This window comes from Molothrus aeneus, chromosome 3 (assembly GCF_037042795.1).
Source record: "Molothrus aeneus isolate 106 chromosome 3, BPBGC_Maene_1.0, whole genome shotgun sequence".
NCBI lineage: Eukaryota > Metazoa > Chordata > Aves > Passeriformes > Icteridae > Molothrus > Molothrus aeneus.
Window position 1 is genome coordinate 24,629,370 of NC_089648.1, and position 21,685 is coordinate 24,651,054.

General features: G+C 38.1%; 1 protein-coding gene across 2 annotated transcripts in view; it reads left to right on the top strand.

The window, feature by feature from the left end:
* The window catches only part of PPM1B (protein phosphatase, Mg2+/Mn2+ dependent 1B), a 61,574-nt gene that overhangs the window by 9,371 nt on the left and 30,518 nt on the right, over nucleotides 1-21,685 (top strand). For both annotated transcript variants that reach the window (XM_066546503.1, XM_066546502.1), the window contains exon 2: nucleotides 15,526-15,670. The gene's annotated coding sequence lies outside the window, so the exon portion shown is untranslated. The remainder of the gene's footprint in view (nucleotides 1-15,525; nucleotides 15,671-21,685) is intronic.

Below are 21,685 nucleotides of genomic sequence, written 5' to 3' on the forward strand. Positions count from 1 at the left end.
TGAAATGTGAAGTGCGGTACTTCTGGAGTCAGAAGGGAATAAATACAATTCCAGTATAGTTCAGCATTCCTGAAATTAGCTTGTGTGCTGCTGTTGCCAATGGCAGGAAACAGAATTTAGCATGGTTAGAAAAAGGTCACTATGGAAGGTACTCTGCAATTGTACTTTATTAATTCATATTTGGAAAAAACAATTCCTTGAAAAAATAGCATTTATTCACAAATGTATTTAACAACCACACTATTTTCAGTCTGAAGTTTTCTGTATTTCTGCATATGTAGAGAGGGAATGTAGGGCTCAGTTACTGCTGTAATTCATCTTTTTTCACTGTTCTGTTTTGTTCAGGCTTAGCAAATTCAGATGTCTTTTGTATAAACAAAAACTTGGGGTAGCAATGTCATTAACTGAAGTAGCAAATTTTTTGGAAAGGTGTCTGTGTCTTAAGGTTTGTTGAGACTTGAAACCTGATTATGTTGTTGAGTTTGACAAAGAGCAGGAAGCTAATGTGGAAAACGTGTTAATAGGTCTCTCCCTATTGTCCCTTCTTCCAAAGGTCTTGTTTATTTGCTTATTGAAGCACTGATTAAAACAAGCTCTTGCATACAAAGCACATGTGAGAACTTAGATCTGTCATGAGTTTTCAGATGGTGCTTGTCGCACTGTCCTAACGTCAATTAATGGTCCTAGAACACTGTATTGGAAACTCCATCATCCTTTTCTGCTATTTATTTTATTTTTAGTAGCTGCCATCTTAAGCTACTATTAGTACAATAACTGGTGAACCAGGCCTACCTATGAGCAGCCTTTCTCCTGCACAGTTCATTTGTTTAAGTTGGTGTTTTTCCAGTCAGTGTTGATCCTTTCCTTTCCCTGAGTTGAAGTCTGATGCTGTTACTGCAAGGGAGAAACTGAAATAAGTGAGGAGAGGACATGAAAAGTAGTGTTCTTAGTATGGAAGAAAACTGCAGTGCTTTCTGAAAAACTTACTGCATAAATTCACTGATAACTTCAGCTAATCCAGAGAATACTTGAGTAGGCAGAACACAGAATTCATCGAGGAGTATTCCTTCTTGCTCTCATCATGGGGATCTGTTTTTTGTTCATTTGCCTGTACCTCATTTTAAAGATTTTTATCAGCACATACACTGCACTGCCTTTTATTACCAAGTTCTGCTGCCTGCTGCTACCTCTGCTTGCCTTGCAGCAGTGTCCTGACTCTTTTTGATACTGGCATGAGTAAAACCCAACAAGTAAAAATTGACCACTGACACTGCTGAGTGAGATGGGGATTTGCTATTAGTCTTTTTCTGTCCTTATTTTTGTTTGTGTTTGGTTTCTTTGGGCTCATTTTCTCCTGTTGAATCCACTCTTGAGAAGGACTAGGGGTAGTGAGAGAAGATTTAGTCTATAGTGCTTGTTCCTGAACTGTGCAAGTTATTGGGTTTATTCACCCTGAATTGTGTAAGAAATTCTTCAGTCAGTGGAAAACTTAGTGCTTTAGGGATTTAAGGTGTCATGGAATTGGTAGACTTGCGTCACTGTTGCTGAAGAAGCAAAAAATTCTTTTAAGGTCTTTGGATGACTGAGAAGATGTATTTTGAACTGCTTTGTTCAGAGAAGGAAAGTAAGAGTGAGCTGATATGACCCCAGATTAATTTTTACATTAAGAGGGGAAAAAAGCAATAGAGCTTGTTAGGTCCAACTGCCAAAAGCTAGTGTCTTCAAAATTCTAATAGACAAGAGAGTTCATGTAGCTAGCATGTAATTCACTTGAAGCTTAGCTTCTCCTGAGTTGGTTTCTAGTCATTAAATCTTATGCTACCTTGGTGAGAGTGCTGGGCACTAGATACATCAACTTCTTTGTCAGCCAGGCACCGCTGTTATGTTTTTGTAGCTGTTGAAAAGCAATGGGTATAGCACCTTCTTGGAAGCTGAGTCGCTTCCTGTACATAATGCAGCTTTGGTTTTGTCTCCCATTATGGGGAGTTCGTACCCTCTACCCAAACAGATTTTTGCTGCGTGCTGCCCAGTTCGTGAGTACCTGGTATTCCTCTTTTTAAAGGTGAAAAGTCCTTAGAATACTTTGTTTTTTTTCACCACTTTTCAGTGTTTATACATTCCAGAAAAGAGTTTTTGCTAGGCCTTTGCACACACTCAGGCATTTGCTTCTGGAACCCACTCATAATCCTGACTTTCTTTAAGGAAGAAGTTCTTGTATAGTATAGTTACCTAAGTATGTTAGTGCTGCTGTATTTCTGCAGTTTTCTGCTTCTGACCATGGGCAGGATCCTCTTCCTTCTCGTGTTGATACTTGGCTGTGTCTCATCTTGGGGTAAGAGGTGGGTAATGTGCATATGTTGGGTACATATTGCTGAGATGAATTTTCTTCTAGTTTATCTTCTTGAATCAGCTTGCTGCATGAGGATGTGAGAGCAGCTACTGGTGCCAAGGCTGGGTTTGAAACTACTCATGACAGGAGGTGGTGTTACAGCAGTTATCAGTTCAGCATAGCCTCACTTACTGTAGGACTGCATGTTGGGGTGTTTCAAATGAAGTTCTTGTGTAGTTACTAACATTGGTTCTTGACACTGGTGGTTTTGATGCCTGATGACCTATCTTGTGAATGGAAGTTCTGTATTTACTTGGAATGTTACTGCTGATGAAGACTACAGAGAAGTCACATAACTGTGACAGTGTTAGCAGTGTCACCAGTCATGTTGCAGTCCTAAAGTAAAAGAGCATGGAATTAAATGTTGACATTAAAACATCTATTATAACTAAATGAGAAAGGTCCATCCCCTCTTTTGGATTTTCCCCAAATGCATAGCCTGCAACAGATGTTTTTATGACTCCCTTCATAGTAGTCATTCCAGTTTAATTAAATACCAGCACTTGCTGACAAGAATATCTGTAGGTACATGAGAAAGCAGCAGAAACCAAAACTTTGCATAGCAAAGGTCACGGTAAGGAGTTTGTCAGAAAGTTTCTGAGCAAGTCAGGCTGTTTTTCTGTGCTTTTTGTCACATTTGCAGATTTCCTTAGGGGTAGGAGGACTGCCTCAGCTCATCCACTGTGGTGTTTGTCATCACTTAATGTGTGGTTAGAGTATCTTACCCACTGCCTGTTTCAAGCCTAGGTTTTGATGAACTGCAGAGGGACTGAACTATTTTGGGTGAAACATGAGTAATGTCATCACTAGTAAAGAATAGAGTTTGCAGTTGTTTGTCAGGCACTGCTGATTCTATGTCCAGGAGTTTCTGTATTTGTTCAGTGTTGGAGGTCTCTTGCAGTAAGATTGGGAAGAAATTCGAGCTGTCTGAAAAGATGGAGGCAATCTGAATTCTGGAAGTTCTTTACAATTAAACATGTTTGAGTTTTCTTGGTCATTTGCTGTTCTTTTCTTTCTCTTCTCTTTCTCAGGCATCCATGTCTGTAATAAATTTTACATACTGTTACAAGGACCAAATTTTCTCTTTTATAACCTCTGCTGTTTACTGTCTTGTAGCCAGATACCTTGAAAACCAGCCAGAAACTGAGTTGTTTGATGTCTGTGTTTCACATGTTGAGACCTGGGTTGTTTTGTTTTGTTTTGTTTTGTTTTTTTTTTAATGCACAGAGTTCTTGTATCTAGGCTTCGGAACATTTGAATTCTGCAAATTGTTGAACCATAAGAGGTGGTTCCTGTTCACTGTTTCAGGCATCCTGCTGTTATACAATAAAGAAAGCTTTCCATTTCACTTAATAAAAATGTTAAATACTGCTTTATTTGGATAACACTATCAATAAGTAGTTTATATATATATATCTGTAGAAAAACATTTTTTAAAAAGATGACTATTTTCAGTCTGCCTGACTTTACCAGGGGTCAGTTGTGCTTGACTGACCTGACTGTCTTCTGTCAAATTATTAGGTCTTCAGCTGAGGATAGAGCTTTAGAGAATTTTTTTTTTTTATTTTGACCTTAGCAAGATGTTTTGGTGTCCCTTAGCATACTCCTATTTACAGTCTCAATGGGAGGATGACTAGACAAATGAAAACTGTTTGAGGAGTAATTTTAAAGGGTGGCTGGTCAATGGTTCATGCTCTTTCTGAACAGCAGTTACAACTAGAGCTCCACAAGGGTCTACTGGCTACTAAATAAAATAGTTTAACATAATCATTCTTGTTGACTGTTTTTGGTATTAAGCAGTAGTTAGTTAGAATCTGCCCATTGAGTGGGCTTGGAATAAGCAAGGTATGTTCATTGAATGAACATTTAATCTAAGAAAGGAAAAATACTCTTTTTTTAGTGTCAAAAATGAAGTTTTAGAACATTATAGCTATCAATATGTCTTGTCTCTCGCTTGCCTTTGGTATTCTGAACCCTGAGGAAAAACAAAGCAATTTGTAGAGCATTTGAAGTTACTGGGAAGGGAGGGGTAAGCAGGATGCTGCATAGTGAAACTAAATCTCAGCTTTTGTGAAGCTAGTTTCTTTTCACAAGCCTGGATAAAGAGGGAAGTGAACTGTCATCTTGTACGCTAGATGCAGCCAATCTCCAGAACAGGCAATGCTTGAGGCAGAGTCTTGCTGCAGAAACAGTATTCTGGTCTGTCCAGGCGTGGGGGGTTTAATTGTGATAGCCCTTCTCATGGGTTTGGGGGAAATGCAACTTTGTTTCTTTCTTGTAACCAAGAGAGCTTAGGTGTTGATGCTTGTGTTTTTAGAGATCTGTATTGGCCAGTAACAGTCTTCTTTGTCGTGGTTTCTGTACTTGAAGATAAGTCAGAATCTCAGCTTTTAGTCTGTCTTTTGCTTTGCATCCAGGATGTGGATGTGTTACTGTAAACAACTGCATTCGTATGCCAGACTTCTCCTGTCCACGCTGAAATGTGCATACACACACGTGATTGTATGCAGGTTCTCCTGTCACAGGGTTTGAATATTCCTGCCTTGGAAATCAATTTGCTTACATGTCATCTGTAAAGGTGGTACATACTAAAAGTGGGAGTTTTTGGGGAAGTAATGGCCATCAAATGGTTGGTACCTTAGATCACTTCATATGCTCATCTTTAACAAGTGAAAAGCAGTCACTTGATGTTTGGCAGCATTGCCATAGACAAGTAGGAACTTCTTGTCTAGCTTGCCCTCTTCCAGTGGTTCAAGGAGTTTATTAGTTTCAGTTCAGCTGTTACTATTAAGTGTTTGAGTTAGAGATTTTATTGAATGTTGTGGTGAACTAGGAGAGAAGTTGGTCAATATTACTACTTTCAGACTCAGACTCTTTTGCTTTATTCACCCCAATATACAAGGAAGAGTCTCTGAAGTGAATCTTAATCAGAAAGACGAAGATCTGGAAAAACTTTTATTTTTGTACTGAGTTGAAGATAACACTTTGGAAATTGTCCGTGATCAGATGACACAAAGCATTAATACTGACACTTGGAAAAATGGTACTGTTTCTTAGATCTTGGCTTGCATATGATACTATTCCTGCAGAATGTTATCACTCTTTACTAACTATTAAATACTTCTGCATATTTCTGTTGAAATGCACTAATGATCAGAGGTATATGAGCTAGTTGTGTCTGTGTTCCTTTACTAAAAGTCAAGTAGTGTTTGTAGCTAATGCTTATTGCACCCGTGTCTTTTGAGTAGTATAGGTGTTGCTAATTATAAAACTGGCAGACTAAGTTCCATGATATGGCATGTTGTACTAAATTGGTAGTGTCTTAGTAAGTCTTTTGTTTACTTTGTGGTCCCGTGATGAGCTTATTATTGTAATTCTCTGTGAATGCAGAGAGTGAACACCCTTTTGAGTAATATTTCAGCCACTTTCAAAATATCAGGAAATAGGGCAGGTTTGCTGCATTTTGGAGGAAATGGCAGATGCATTTCTTTTAATCAGGCCATACCTTCAAGCACCTGCACCGTTGTCACCTTGCTGCGAGTTAGAGCACAATCGAGTAGTAGGAGCCATTAGCGCTGTTCAGCAGTGATGCCATTGCCTTCAGCTTACATGCATAGTTTAACAAAATGTTAATCATGTTTGTTGTTTCATTCCCACACCACTCCAATATATATACCCCACACAAGTGGAGTATATATATTGGAAAAAAGAAAAAAAAAAAAACAAACATACATACATACATACATACATACATATATATATATATATATATGGGGCTGTGAAGCTGATTAGAGGGCTGGAGCACCTCTCCTGTGTGGAAAAGCTGATAGAGTTGAGGTTTTCCAGGCTGGGTGCCTACAAGAAAACTGGAGTGGGACTTTTGACAAGGGTATGCTTTAATGGGACAAGGGATAATGGCTTCAAACTGCAAGAGGGTAGGTTTAGATTGAATGTTAGGAAGAAATTCTTACTGTGAGCGTAGTGAGGCACTGGAATCAGTTGCCCAGAGAAATTGTGCATGTTCTGTCCCTTGCAGTGTCCATGGCCAGGCTGGATGGAGCTTTGAGCAACCTGGTGCAGTAAGAGGTGTCCCTGCTTGTGGCAGGTGGATTGGAACACGGTGATCTTTAATGTCATTTCCAACCCAAACCACTCTGAAGATCTGAGAAGCATGTAGCTATTGCTTTACAGGGCAGGTATTTGCATAGAAGAGAGAGTACAAGGCCATGGTCTCAAGTCATAGAAGTGATGTTGGAGGCACTCAGAAGGAGTGGGAGATGTTTTGGGGACTAATGTGTAAGTAGCACTTTATATAGGCAGCTGGCTGCCTAATGCCAGCTCTTCAGTTTCAGAGGCATGGAAACTTACTGAAATTGGCACTTGTTGTGCTGCATTCAGCATCTCTTTGAAAGCTCAGGTCAGCAGTCTTCTATTCACATACCTATTTCTGATTTTTTGTGGCTGGGGGTCTGCTTTTTATGTAGTAGGTTTTACTGAATTATTTGTGTAATCCCCCAGCTAATTGTCTGCTTTTCTTTTAAACTGCTAAATTCATCTGATTCTTTCAGTTGGCATTCTGCAAATGCCAGAATATTTAAGAGTATTCCTTTGTGTGCCATGATTATTTTATGGATTCCTAGTTTGATCCAGATAGTTTGTTACACTAGCATAGAATACATGCAGGTTAAACTTTATGGTAGTAAAGTGGTAAGGCTCATATGTGAGCTTTGGAATATAGAAATAATTTTAAAATATCTTGACAAGGTGTCATATAAATGGGATGCCAGAATGTGGTGTTTGCCGCCTTGCTACGATTAATGTGTTTTTTTAAGTGTGTCTTTGTGCTAAGGTGTTTCCATCACCATTCAGTCCAGCAAGGGCCTATCTTGCAGCCAGTAGTGTACAGGAGAAGTAGTAACCTTTGGTGGAGCTATAGATGGTGTCTTAATCTGTGTTATCCAAGTTTGCCTGCAGCTGACGTCTGAAATGATGAGTAGCATAAAGTGAATGTTGAATTATTAACATGCTAACTTTCCTGGAATCATTTTGGCTGTCATGTCTATCATTATGTCACTGACTGCCTGTCATGCCCTTAAGCACCTTCTCTAATAATTGATTTCTTGAAAATTGACATGATCAGCTTGTAAGTTAGTTTTAACATTCTTACTAACAGAATTCCCCTTTTAATTTTTGCAGGTATAGTTCAACATGTATTGTGATACTGGTGCAGTGGCAAAATTAAAACAGATTTTACTCGATAGAGATATCTGAAACTTCAGTATTGAAATATATTGCAAATCGAGAATTTAAACTATTGATTAAAAGTGAGTCTAAGTGACTTATTGTGGAATTGAAGTTGTAGAATGAATTGGACATAAAAACTTAGAGTTTTTATGCTTCCAAGTTGCCAAGTGGCTGCTTCTTGCCAAGTACTCTTGTGTAGATGACGAGTGAAACAGTTCAGATAGCCTCAATGCAGATACCTGAAAAAGATTCTGTGTGTCCAGGCAACGATACTGGAGTCTGCTGCCAGAAAAAAAGGGTAATGGAAGTTTGCTTCACTCTGCAGTTCCTAGAGATAGTAATTCTTTTAATTAGACTTCTTCTTGAAAAGTTTCTCTAGCCTGATGGAGAAGTTGAGCATCCTGTAAAAGGAGAGTAGTGTGTTTTCTGAAATAGTCTGGACAAGTCATTGTGTTCTGAAACATGACTTTCTGTACCATTTTATGGATTCAATATAATTTGACTACAGATGTATTGATTCTGTTACAGTATGGGAGTACATATCAGGATCAGCTGCTTCTCTTCCACATTGATTATAACTGCCTTAAAAATGCTTTGAGATATGCCTTATCTGAAATGAATCAAATCAGGCTGATTTAGGCAGGTGATAAATCTCTGTTAGCAATAAGGAAATGACTTTCTAAACAAATGGACCCTCTTAAAAATTTTAATAGTCTTTACATTTCTACATGCTGATTCTGTTAATGGTTAACAGTGTTCTTACTGAAGTAACTTTGCTAGTAATTAGAAGAAACATCTTAATCTGGAAGAGACGAAGGGAAAGAATGTTCTAAAACTGTAATTGAGATATAATAATAGCTATGTGTTTTAACAATTCCTATTTGGAGCCTTCAGTTCCTGTATTACTTAAATTACTTCTTTTGAAAGACTGTGTGTGTAGGCTGTGAGTTGACATAACAGATGCCTGAATTCTCTCCTTCCAAGCTGCATGCTTTGCAATAAACATTAAACTGCCTATAGCATCCTAACTCTTAATATTTGGCAGCTCATGCTACTGGTTTTCTTATGTTACCAATTTAAACTTGCTGGTGATTTTATTGTGGTGTTGAATGACCTTTTTTGCATTTAATTTAACTCCTGAGGTATATAAATTTAGCAAGTGATAACATGGCTAAAAAAAGCTACAAATAGATCCGAGTGTCTAAGTCGTGTGGCAGAGAATTTATGCCTTCTGTAACTGTCTGCACATCAGTAGTGGCCAAGTTGTTGTTTGTTTTTTTTTTTAAATCTGCTGTGATGGCTCAGTTTTAGTGCATTTATACCTGAAGGCTTACATTAGAAGTTGAAGAGGAGCCTTATTCAAGAGGGGAAGTCCTTCCTCTGGTCGTTGGTATCATATATAAAGCAATAAAACCCTATTCTTATTATCCCTTTTAAATTTGATACATCTTGATTTCTGTTATTGTCAAACATACCAGCATTAGTGAATTCTTGTTGTATTTTTTGTACCTGGTCCTAACTGAAGTACTGTTACTTTGATACTTTTTGTTTTTCACCCCACTTGGTGGAGTTTAAATTCCTTCTAAATTTTGGATATACTTGTGGTCACGCTTAGGGTTGTGTTATATTTGTAAGACAGAAAAACGTGATTAGTTGGCATGCGTGTATTGTAATGGCTTTATTCCCCTAATATACAAAATGTGATGCTGTTGTGCCTTTGAGAATCTTCTGTGGGATATTAGTCCTAAATACAGGATCTGTGCAGAAAGACATATATAAACCAGGTTTAAGGGTTTTTTGTGGTTTTTGGGTTTGTTTTTTTTTTAGTGTCAGAAACAGCAGAAATTTAAGATATGGTGTTGAGGATAAAAAAATTCCTAATTGGCTTCAATGATAGCAGCAAGACTTGATTCAAAAACTGACCTGTTCTAAATGCATTGGTAGCCAGTAGGAGTTAGGATAAAGTTCTCTACCCAGATAAATATTAATTTTTGAGGACTCTAGCTTAAAAAATCATTGAATACAGGTCACAGAGGAATTCGTCAAGGTAGCCATCTGTAGATTATCTGTTCTTTCTTCTTCAAAACATTTCATACAAGACACTCAGAAGAATATTAATCTTTTGAAAACTATCAGACTTGGACTGTAACCTACAGCTAAAGCATCTTAAAACTTTGTAGCTCAGTCACCTTTGCTGTCTTAGTAATGAAATTATACAATTCTGTCAATTTTCTTAACTCTGTATCCTACAGTGCAATGAGGTTTGTAACAATGGACTTTATTATCCAAAAGCATGTACTTGCTACTGAATTAACTGATCTGAACTTTGTTGCTTTCTCTGATTTTGCTGACAGTTTTGCTGCAGGAGTTTTTTATGGTTTTATGCTTAAGATGCCTTCTTTGAATGGCTTAACTAGAAAGGGCTAAGCTTTTTGTATTGCATAATCAACAGAGGATTTTTATTTTCAAGATTTCTTCTGAGCTTGAATAATATTATAGTTTACTAATACTTTTTCTAGGCAAAGGAGTGACAGACTCTGGATGCTCATTAATAGTGCTATAGTAGATAGAATGGATGAGACTGAGGTGTGGTTTAGGGACATGCTGTTTTGTCCCAGAGGACTTCAGAAAAATTATTATTATTAATTATAATATTATTAGGTGACAGGTGTGGTGGATTTTTCCTCAGAACATCTGACCAGTGCTCAGGCTGGTTTTGTGGACATTTCAAAAATCTAAGCAATTCAAACATCAGTTTGAAGGCGAGATGTTAACAAAGACAGCAAAGGACAGATATTTTCCAACTGACACATCTAGTACTGCTACCCAGGTATACTAGCTAGTTATGTGATATTAAATTTGCCTCATGGAGAAGCAGTGTAAGAATGTGCTCAAATGATAGGCACTGCAGTAATAATACATATGATCTTAGGTTGCCCATGCATATCACTTCAATGTGTCTGAGCTGGAATTTTGAGTTCCCGTCAAGGAGATGAATGATTGTAGACTCTGCCCTTTGCATCAAGGAAAACCACAAACCCATACAGAATACAAACACATCTTTCTCAATTTGTGACTCCTGGATTACTGTGGAAGGTGTAATATGTATCTAGAACTTGACTTCCACTACAGCTGTTGTGTAAGGTAAGATAAAAGCTAGTTAGACACTTCTGCAAGCTTTTCTCTAGAAAGTCCTAGCAGCCCCAATAAACGTGTTTGTTCAGAGTTAAAGTCCTCTGTTTACAATGCTCTGTTGCTTCAGTTGAGGGGTTTTTTTGGAAGAAAACTAACATATACATGGAATATATTTTAACTGTTGAAGGTACTTCCTTCTCCTTAGTTCAGCTAAAGATCAAATAACTGAAAATGAAAGAGTTTTGTACTTAGGGGTTTTATTGAAGCATGTTAGATGGCTGTGCTCTTCAGCCTCCTCTCTTCCTAAAGCTGGCTGTTTGCAAAGCTGCCCAGCATAACAGATGGAGAGATGATTCCACATTTCTCTGCTTGACTTGTGCTGAGTATAACTCTGATCTGTTACAGAATAGAGAAGTAAGTGCTTGCCAAGGATCTCCCAGTAGGCAAATGCAGATGGAATACACACGTTCTGAATTCCAGTAAGGCTGGCTTTTGTGGTCTTCCTTCATCTTCTGCTTGTATAATACAACAAAGTTTGATTTCCTCATCAGCCAGATGAGCAGTCTCTGCTTCAGGCATTCACATGTACCATTGTAGCTGTCTGTGTGTCTGCTCAGCCACAGAGCATGGAACAGGAAAGGGCTGCTGAGAGCAAATATCACTTAAGCTACCATTGCTGCCAAGATACCCACACAGCCATAATATGAATTTACTGATCTAAAGCTCACCTGAAGGTGAGTCACAGTCAATTTAGGAATTACAAAAGTGCAAATATGTATTAAAGACAGGTCTGTGGGATGAAGGTTCAGAATCCCTTTTGTAAGATGTATCAAAAAGCAGCTTTCTGATGCTGTAACTTATGTCCATCATTTGTGAGGTGATGTTTAAAAGTATGGGCCTAATTAGAATGCTAAGCTCATGGCATTTTCAAGCTTTTAGGTAAGTGGGAAATACTGGTCTAACAGCATACTCCTGTTGGAAATTCATCATTTTACAGTCTAAATTACTAATTGGCTATAGAACTTTTAACTGCAAACTTCAACTTGCTTAACTCAACTTTGACTGGAACCCCAAGCAAATTTATTTCAAGGCATTTAGCTTTTCAGGAAGTTCTGGGTTTTTCTTCTAAAACACAGTGGAAGGATACTTTTGCAGATTTTTCAAAAGCATAATATTGTATTAAGTGCTTCAAAAAGGATAAGGCACCTAAATTTCTTCATAGAGTTCTTAGTTTTGAACTTCGGTTAGTTCTCCTTACTTTAACTGATTAATATGAATGTTTTAGTGCAGCTTCCATGTTTGAAAAGGGGGGAAAAGAGTTCACCAAAAACCCCCACACCTGCAAATCCACAAATCAAGACTTTATTCAGTCTTGGTTCTGTATAGAATGAAGAACCACTTAGCAAATGTAGAGATGGATGAAGAACTCTCTCTGTAGGATGGAAGTTGTGCATTGTATCAAGTAAGCAAGCAGAAAATAATTCCTTGTTTAGTTTTGACTTTGTCATATAGGTACAATAAGGAAGAGTTACTGCATGAATTTGCAGCACTTGTGCATTCCCCTGTGCTCTCACTTTCCCCAAAAAGTCAAGTATCCCAGTGAAAACCTCTTTGAAGCAAGGGATGTTACCTTAGGTTTACTGTATGTTGGAAGCATATCCTTGGTAGGTTGAGTTTACTAGCTAACCTGTGGATACACTGCTGCTCTTTTCTTTCCCCCTCCTTCTGTCTCTTTTGCAAAATCTTCCTATGTGTGGGACCCAGCTTACAGTTCTGGGGGACAGTATTGGCAGTGGTGGTATTGTGCTGTCATAGGGTGGATCAGGGCACACCAGATTATAGCTCTTTCTGTTGATGCTCAGTCAATGAGTTGATTTGTTTGTTTGCTTATTTTAAAGCAGCTGTGATTTGATTATCAATGAAAGGTCAGAGTCCAGGTCTAGCTGGTTGTGAGGCAGAATAAACACAGTTTTTTTCTGGTACTTCTCTGGCTAGAGTTTGGAAACTTGCAAAGGACTGGGTGTTGTGGATTTGTTTGTTTCAAACATTTGGATTCAGCTTGAGGAACATTAGTGCTTTGCAACCAGCATTATTAAGTATGTATTTAATCATCAGGAAAACCAGCATTTGGTGCCTACACTCTGTAAAATAACATGATAGGGTTCTTCAAATTTCTCTGGACTATGTAATTTTTTTTCTTAATGATCTTATTTTTGAATAGTGAGTTTAGTTCTTTAGCAGTGAATTACTTATGATGGCTTTGTCTGTTTAGTCTTACCTTCTGAAGAAAATCCTGTAAACATGGTCAAATTGAAATGCTTTATTAGCCCAGGAAAATTTAAGTTTTTCTCGATTAAAAACTATCCTACTGTAGGGTGCAGGTGTATAGTAGCAGAAGAGTTTACTGAACTAACTTAGTCCTACTAAAATATTACACATTTACATAGTATGAAGCCTTAAGTAGCTCAAATAAAATGTTTAATACATCTTGTAATTTTGTTAAGCCTTTAATAGGAAGCATTCAGCTTTATTCTTGTGATGTAATTTATGATGAGCAATCTGTACAAGACATTTACATCTGTGTGTTGTGAGCATTTTTGGCATTCAAATTGTTAGGAGCTGGACATAATGGTTTGTTATCCCAAAGCTGTATCATGAATCTAAATGTCTTTTCATACTGAGAGCAAACAAGCCATGCAGCTTACTTGGAGAGGTAAGAGTCACTACTGTGCAAATGAGATAGAAGTAGTGTCCCTTCTTTGTTGTGCCATATTCAATGGTGGAGGCTATGTCTTAAGGTGCTTTTGTGTTTTGGGACACTGAATACTGTATTCCTCACTTCTGAGAAGTGAGATATTGTTCTTAGAATTTGTATAAATGCAATCATACTCCGAGGTAAAATGCTCTTAGCCCAAAATATCTATTTTGGAATCTGCTGTATTGTAAGCAGCCTTCAGCATAAAGTCATCCTGGTCTAAGGAATGCTTTCACATCCTCTGTAGAGTGGAATCTGGGAGGGCTCAAGGCTCTTGTTTCTGAAAAACAGAATGCTCATCTTCCAGGGCTGCTTTTGTGAGTTGTCTGCTTTTAAAGGCCACTGGCCACAGAAGCACTGAGGCTGCTGAGCACTTGGTGCAAGCACCTTGTGATGCTCCCAGCTGGGGGCATGTGCTGAAAGTGGGAGACAGTGCGTGGAGGGAGCTGTGTCCTGGCCACCTGCTTTGTGTCTGTGCCCTAAAACCTTGTGTGTTGAAGTAGAGCTGTTCTACACAACTTTGTGATTTTGCACCAGGTGTGTTTCATTTTACTCCCTGAAGTTCCTTGATGTGTAACCAACTTTTTACTGAATCTTTTTTACCTTCTGGGGAGGGCTTTTGCCTTGTAGTTCAATACAATGATTTAGGATACTTTTTCAGAGTTCATTAATGGTTTAGTGGATGCTGCTTAAGGTGTAGTTACACAATACTTGGAACAAATATGAATTGGCAGCAGGTCCCAGTTCTGCATTTCTGGCGGGCACTTGTCTGATCAAGCATTTCCTAAGCTGGTTTGGAGACCTCAAGTGACAGAAGATAATTGACTTTTTCTGGATTAGTTTGATTCCTTGAACATTCCATCCTATTGTGGTGCGTAAGAAGAGAGAATTCTGGGGAAAACTCGGGGCTTGCAATAGTGTAGAGCTACAGGCATGGAACTTACTGAACTCCTGCAATTCTTCAAAAGGGGTAAAGTAGTCCTTTTGAGCAATTTTGTGCCTATGACTCTTGTTAGTAGTTGAAAAGCACTATTTAGTGTTTGGAAGAGGCGAGCCATAATGAAATGTTGTCGTAGCTCCATTCCTCCATCAGTGGGCTTAAAGTCAAGGTCAGCAGTAAGTCTCCTTTATCACTCAGCTCATCCAGAGTGCTGTTATCAGTTTAAAATCTTCACTATCACTATAAAACTTCTATTTCCCTCCTGTCCCAGAGAAAGCTGGCTGTTATCCAGAATTTTTCCTATGATAGTTCCTTCTACCAGTGTATTCTTAAGCCAATTCTGTAAGATGCAGTGGTTTATAAGCTTAAATATGTAGTCCCTGATCCATGGAGGATTTTGGGTGTTTGCATCCTGTTCAAAACAATGCGTAGATGCTGTGGTTGATCCACATATCTGAATTGTTGCTTATTCACTATTTTTACATTTTAAGGGGAATTTCTAGTTAATTTTATAGAAACTATTTTTAAAGAAATGCAATGATTTGTATTACAGAGGATCTGAAATACTTTTGCAGTTGGAGCTTATTGCTTTTGTTTTAAACTCTTGTGCATTTTTACATCTAAGGAAGCAGAATAAAGAGCTCACAGATTACACATGCTGCACATGGTGGGTTTAAGTCATGTCAAACACTCAAGGAGTGTACTCTGTCATCTGAGTAGGTGAATAAAATTAAGACAGCACAGTGATGCTAGCAGGTATGCAAAAGCTATTCCTTCTGTTACTGAATTTAGGGACTTGAATGGCAGGTAATAGGCTGATGACTTTTTAAGTGCTTGTCAGTGTTGGTGAGGGAAATAGAGAAAAATATTAATCTGATTCTTTGTTAGCATAAATCTTGAATATGGTGTTTAGAGAGTTTGCTGAAAGGTCTTTGCACATCCAGTCATGGCTTTAGTTCAAACACTTCTATTTAGGAAAAAGTTGTATTCATGAAAAAATTAATGTACAAATCTGTTGTACGCCATCTGGAGTAGCTAACTACTTCCTTTGTTTCTTTCTAGGAAATACCAAAATAAAGCAGATGTTGTGTCCTGTACTGTTATCTCAAGGTTTTGCAAGTCATTCTGTTACGTGCTTCTTGGCAGCAGGAATGTAAACTAATTCTGTCAGCACCGAACTAGAACCTTGACAAGGTTAAAATTACAGGTAAGAAGGAATTCTGCCACTTGGATATTTATGGGAATATGTTATTCCTTTGACTGTGTTTTTAATTTGCAGTTTGTAATTGACCACGGATTTAGTGGAAATTTGAGATTGGGTAAAATGATGTTTTTTCTACTTTAAATGTATTTGAATTTTCCTTACTGTTATTTTTTAATAGGGAGGAAATACAATTTCAAGTACAGCTTCTTTCTGTTACAATACAAAACAGTGTTAATAAATGGGGGACAGGGAATTGTAATTTTTCACCACCTAAAATGTCTGCTGACCAGATTTTGGAGAAATGGTGTTCTCACACTGAAGACTGTATAGTGTCAGTAAAAGTCATGAAGTGTTTTGCCCACTATGTGTTGAGATCAGTTTACTCTCTGCATGTGGCTTTTTTCCCTACAAGGTCTGTATTTCCTTAAATGCACTAACAGCAGCAGTGCTACTTAAATTACCTGTTTTAATCAGTTACAGAAAGTCTCTAAATTTCCCTTCCAAGGTTCCCTGAAGCTTCAGCTTTTGAACCACCTATTCAAGGTTAAAGGTAGATGGCTTTTTCCAGGTCAATGAAAATGTTTTGGCTGCTGGTTTTCTGTCATTAACTTTATCTGACGATGACTGAGAACTCTTTTCACACTGTCACCTTCTTCTGAACTCATGTAGAGGGAACTAAGAGTCAATGTTCTTTGAATCCTTTTTTAAAAAAGAATAAATACAATGCTGTAAGACCATAGTAATGGGGAAAAATTCCATATCACTACAAATACCTGTGATAGAGATTGCATATTTTGGGTTGTATGTTTCTGAAAGGTTTAGATCTGTTTTTAAACTGGAACTATTTGTTTTGAAGACTGTCCTTGAAATGGGTTTATTGCATGTGTCTGTCTTCAGGATTATGATCAAATGAAGGTTTTTGAGTCTTGGTTACACATTTTAGTGTCTTTGACAGGAAAAGTTCTCTTTTCAGTAGCGGCAGGCAGGAGTCTGGACTGTTGGTCTGAAGCAGTCCTGTCTGTCTTACTCTGAAGTTCAGTAATGAATAGGTTGTAAATCAGTGACAGGTTTGTGCCGAGGAAGTGGTGTTAGTTTTTCTGCTGCTAAAATGAAAGAAAGGTTCCAATGTGGTTTGTTTTGAAGGTTTTTGTTAGTGTTGTGTTGATTGAATGCTTGTACTTATTTTGCAGTGATGTAACATATTGAAAAAAGGCACAACCTTTTATACTGACTGTGCAAGTCACACTTTATTTGAATGGACCTTTAGCACTCATCCAGCCCAACCCTTGTGTCTGGCTTCCTCGGATTTTTGTGTGAATCAAGAAACCAGCCCTCAATTCTGTAAATAAAGGTGTATTGTTTTACTGTGGTGTTGCAGACCTGCTGCAGAACACTTATTCTGGTGTTTCAGACCTGTTTAGGAATAATTCACAGGTGATATGAAGAAGTAATTCATTGCTGCTCTATTTTCACAAAAGTGTGTCTGAAACTTTTTGTAAACAGACTTTGAAAAAGGTGAGAAAAGTTGTCTTAAATGCCTAAATTTAGAGCAGGGGAGAACTCACTCCCAGTGACAAAGTGTCATGCTAATGACACATTTACACATGTAAAATTCTTCAGTTTTAATACCATTAGTGTAGTGGGTAAATTTTGGTTCTTTTTCTTCAAAATGTGAGGTGCCGTTTCTGTGGTAAAAACCTGGCTGCTGTTTGTTAGATTGATGATGGAAAAGGAGCAAACTAAATTTAACTCTAAGTACTTGGTCCTTTATTGAATTTAGAGAACTAAAACAGCAGTTCTGCATAGAAATAATTAAAAACTTTATTTGTGAAAGATCACTTTTATGCTAAGCTAATTCTTTGTAGTATCCAAGTGCCACCTGTGCATCTGTTTTGAACAGCCCAGTAAAGAAGTGAGAACCTGCTTATTGGTTACGGGAAATATGAGCAGGTATGGACAAGGAATTTCACCAATTATCATAGGATATGAGTCTTGTCATAGTGTGGTCAGTAGGGATAGGCAGCAGTACAGAGCAGACTTCTACGTGCTATAATAAAGGCACACTGAGTTGCAGGGTTTGAGTTAAGGACAAAATGTGATTTCAAGGATGATAAGCCTGCACAGGCAATATCTGAATTAAACAGGGAGGCCTATTTCATTGCAGTGCCAGTGCACCAAATTTCTGTTCCAAGAAAATGGTACAAGAGCATGAATGCTGACTTAGGCTGAGCTGTCTTTACTTCTAGACTTCAGCTTCCATCCTGTTCTTGGGCAGGTGCTGGCAGCAGGAGTCTGCTTTGCACTGTCTGGGCCCAGCCTTGTTGTGTTTACTGAACCAGCCTGGATATTTGCCTATTGTTATGTGCTACTTTTTGTGTAGTTACTCTGTACTTCAGATAAACCATTTGCAGGTAACGAATGGGATTGAATTTCCCAGTCTCCTTAGTGTTTGGAGTAAGTCTTGGTAAAGAAAAGCTGAATATGTAACCTGAAAACCTAAGATGAGTGACATTAAGCCATTGACAAGAGTAGTCTTTTCTTACTGAGAATGACACTGCATACTTCTTCAGTTAAGTGCCTGGCAGTGGTACTAATCTGAGCTAAGGGCTGCTGGTAATCAGAAGTCACACTGGCAAACATGGAATTCTGTGTAGCTAAGAAAAGCACTGCATGTTTTTTAAAGTTCTCATTTGGCCACAGAACTGTGTCAAATTGACTTCTGCAACTTAAATAAAAAGGAAGTTGCAATATAAAGGGTCTGTGACTAAAAAATACAGCAACCTGGGCACTGATGATCTTGTATTAAGTGTGGTAATTAGAAAGCTAGATGCAGAGTCCACTTTCAAGGTTTCTGGGAAGTTCATCTTGAATATCTGAGGTATGATCTCTAACTTTGTAGCTGTTGAGCTGCATTCCAGGAAAATAAGAAGTCTCAGCATAAAGTATGCAGTTTGCCCGTGGGAGACAGATGGTTGCCACATAAGCTGAGCTGAAAAATCTGTAGTTAAGTAGCATCATCCATATTTTAATAAAGTGCAAGAAAGCAGACTATAAAACTAATCTCTGAAAGGACCACAAGCATGTTTTTCTTGTGTTAACATAGCTAGAAAGGTTATAGCCCTTAACCTTGCTCCTGGTGCTCCTTTCTATTTATTTGTCTTTTCTGTTGAAGGTTACAGCCCCCTTGGATCTGCTGTCTAAGCTGCTGGCTTCCAAACCCACTGCAGTCAAAGTCGCAAAGTTTCAAAATACTAAAGCTAACTTTGCACTTCTTCAGTGAAACAGTTCAAAGAGTAAGGGCAAAACCACCTCAGCCAGCAGTTCTGAAAGAAAAGAAATTGCTGGCACAATGTAGTAGTGATGAGTAGCTGAGGCAGAGCAGAAGCGTTCATGTTTTCAGATCCTGCTACTGACATTGAAAATAGGTGTGAATATAGAGCATTAAATTATGCCTGTGATTGTTTTGTGCCTCCAGACCAATTTGAAATAGCTGAAGTTCATTCTGAAATCTTCATCTCCTTTGTAACTTGCTGGTTTAAAAGTAGTGTGGTGGGGGAATGTAGTATTTTGTTTATCTTTGTTATTTGTTCTTTCCCCCAACTGTTGTAACAATGTTGTGGTGAATTTAATATAAAAATTACAGTTGTAGCTCCTAGGCATGTATGCTACCTGGTAGTAGGGATGGCCTGCAAAATTTTTTTGAATTCTTGGTTTAGAAGTCTCTTTGGCTTCTTTTTCAACATCCTGGCAGGAAAAGTTTTTCGTAGGAAGCTCTGTATTGGCATTTTGTGTTGATACTTATTTTCTTTCTGTCAGTATCTCTGGTCACCTGACATCCTTCCTAAAGCCAGCACCCATGGCCACAGATCACCTAAAACCAAACCCAAATCCTCCAGATAAAACCCAGGAATGGTAAAAACTGCTCTTCTGTGTAGTTCATTTTTAAGTGAAAATAAAATATTCAGATCTTACTCTTGGAATAATTTGTGTGGCAGTATTTGTGGCTACATAGTTAGAGTCGCTGTTACAGCCAATAATATAGCCAATATAGCCAATCTCCAATAATATTGGCCTAATGTAAATTCATGTAGTGCCAGTATTTTTAAAGTCAGTAAGTTAGAAGCAAGACTAAGTTTTCTGGGATCAAAAATCAAAACTATCTGCAGTGTGTGTAGACAGATGTACTGTGTAAAGTCTATATGTCCACATAACACACACTAGAGAGAGAGTGCAGGGTGGATACAGAGGAGTTTTCTACCAGGACTAAACTTGGATTTTTTAAATTTTTTTTTACTTAAACCAGAGAAGTTATTTCCTGCACTTTCCATAAGTTTTGAAATTGTTCATCCCGGATACTTTGATTATTTATTTGTCCTTTACATCTTTAATATCTAGTGCATAATTTTTTCTTTTGAAATGTCATTCTTTTTTTATAGTGGAGCACATGTGCTTTGTAACAGGAAACTCTGGCACTGTTTCTTTTCCACAGCACTGACTTATTAGAAATGACTAGCCTGTTGAGTGAATCCTTCTGAGGAAAAACATTTTACAGTATACTTTTATGACCTAAGCCCAAAAGATTTATGTTGGACCATTCTCATTTTATGAAAAGATACAGTATTGCCTTTGGGACTGTTAGCCATCAAGGTGGTATTAGTTTAGTTCTGATGTTTTTTATGAAACTGACATGCGATGGCAAAATTATTTTATAGTATCTACAGAAACTTTGATTATGGCTTTTAGACCTTTGTAATCTAATTATGTGTTGGTTGCTGTCATGGTTTAACCCTAGCCAGCAACTAAGCACTGCACAGCTGCTTGTTCACTCCACCCCCTCTCTTCCCAGTGGGACGGGAAAGAGAATCATAAAAATCAGAAAATTCATGGTTGAGACACAGGCTTCTTAATAGGACAGGGAAGGAAGAAAAATAATTAAAATATGCAAAACAGGTGATTCACAATGCAATTGCTTACCATTTGCCAACCAATGTGAGCAGTAGCCCCTGGCCAGCTTTGTCCCCAGTTTATACATTGAGCATGATGTCACAGATTTTGGAGTATCTCTGGCCACTTTGGGCCAGCTGTCATGGCTGTGTCCCCTCCCAACTACTTGTGCCACTCTGGCCTTCTCCTTTGGCAGGATATGAGAAGCAAGAAAGTCCTTGACTAATATAAACACTACATAACATACTGATATTTTTAGTTGTTGCTATCAACTTTTTTCTCATACTGTATCCAAACCACAACTCTATACCAGCTATGAGGAAGACAGTTAATTAACTCTATGGCACCTGAAAGTAGGGCTATATCCATTTGCATCCTAGCAGGTCCCACACCTTCCAATACACCCAAGTAGTCGCTATCACCTTTCCTGTATTTTGATATATACACAGAGATACCATTCCCATACTGTATGGGCCATCCCTTCAGAATGTTTGTTGAGTTTTAGTCTATGACTTTTGGCTTTGTCTGTTGTAGTAGTCCTTCAGGGCAGGAGAGAATGTGTGTAGTGTTGGATTGTTTTATGCTGAAGCCAACGCTAGTTCCATCACTGCTATGCATGTCTGGTTCTATCATCAAAATTCCATTCTTCATTAGGCTGGGTAATGCTATTACAATACCCTTGATATGGCATTCAGCAACAGTGGAAGTGATGACCTACAGTATTTTATAGCAAACAACATAATACAGTTCAAATCAGTCACTGTTCTTACCCAGAATCAAATCCCCTGGAGGTACCCATAAGACTTCCCTATCCTTCTGTGTTACCCACCAAGTGCACCCAGTCCTTGAGCAAATGCAATCCTGTGGATGATCGCTGGGTCTCCTGTTCAGGTTCTTTACCTTTTTAATTCTATGGCAAAACCAGTTTACAGAAGGATTTGAACTACTTTTCCTTCTCTCAAAAACTTCTATTATTGTATTGCCTCACACAATATTGCCATCAATGTATTAAATGTTCTAGAGCTTTGCTTTGTTTCAAATACTGTTTAGATCAGTCCATGGCTAATAGTAGGT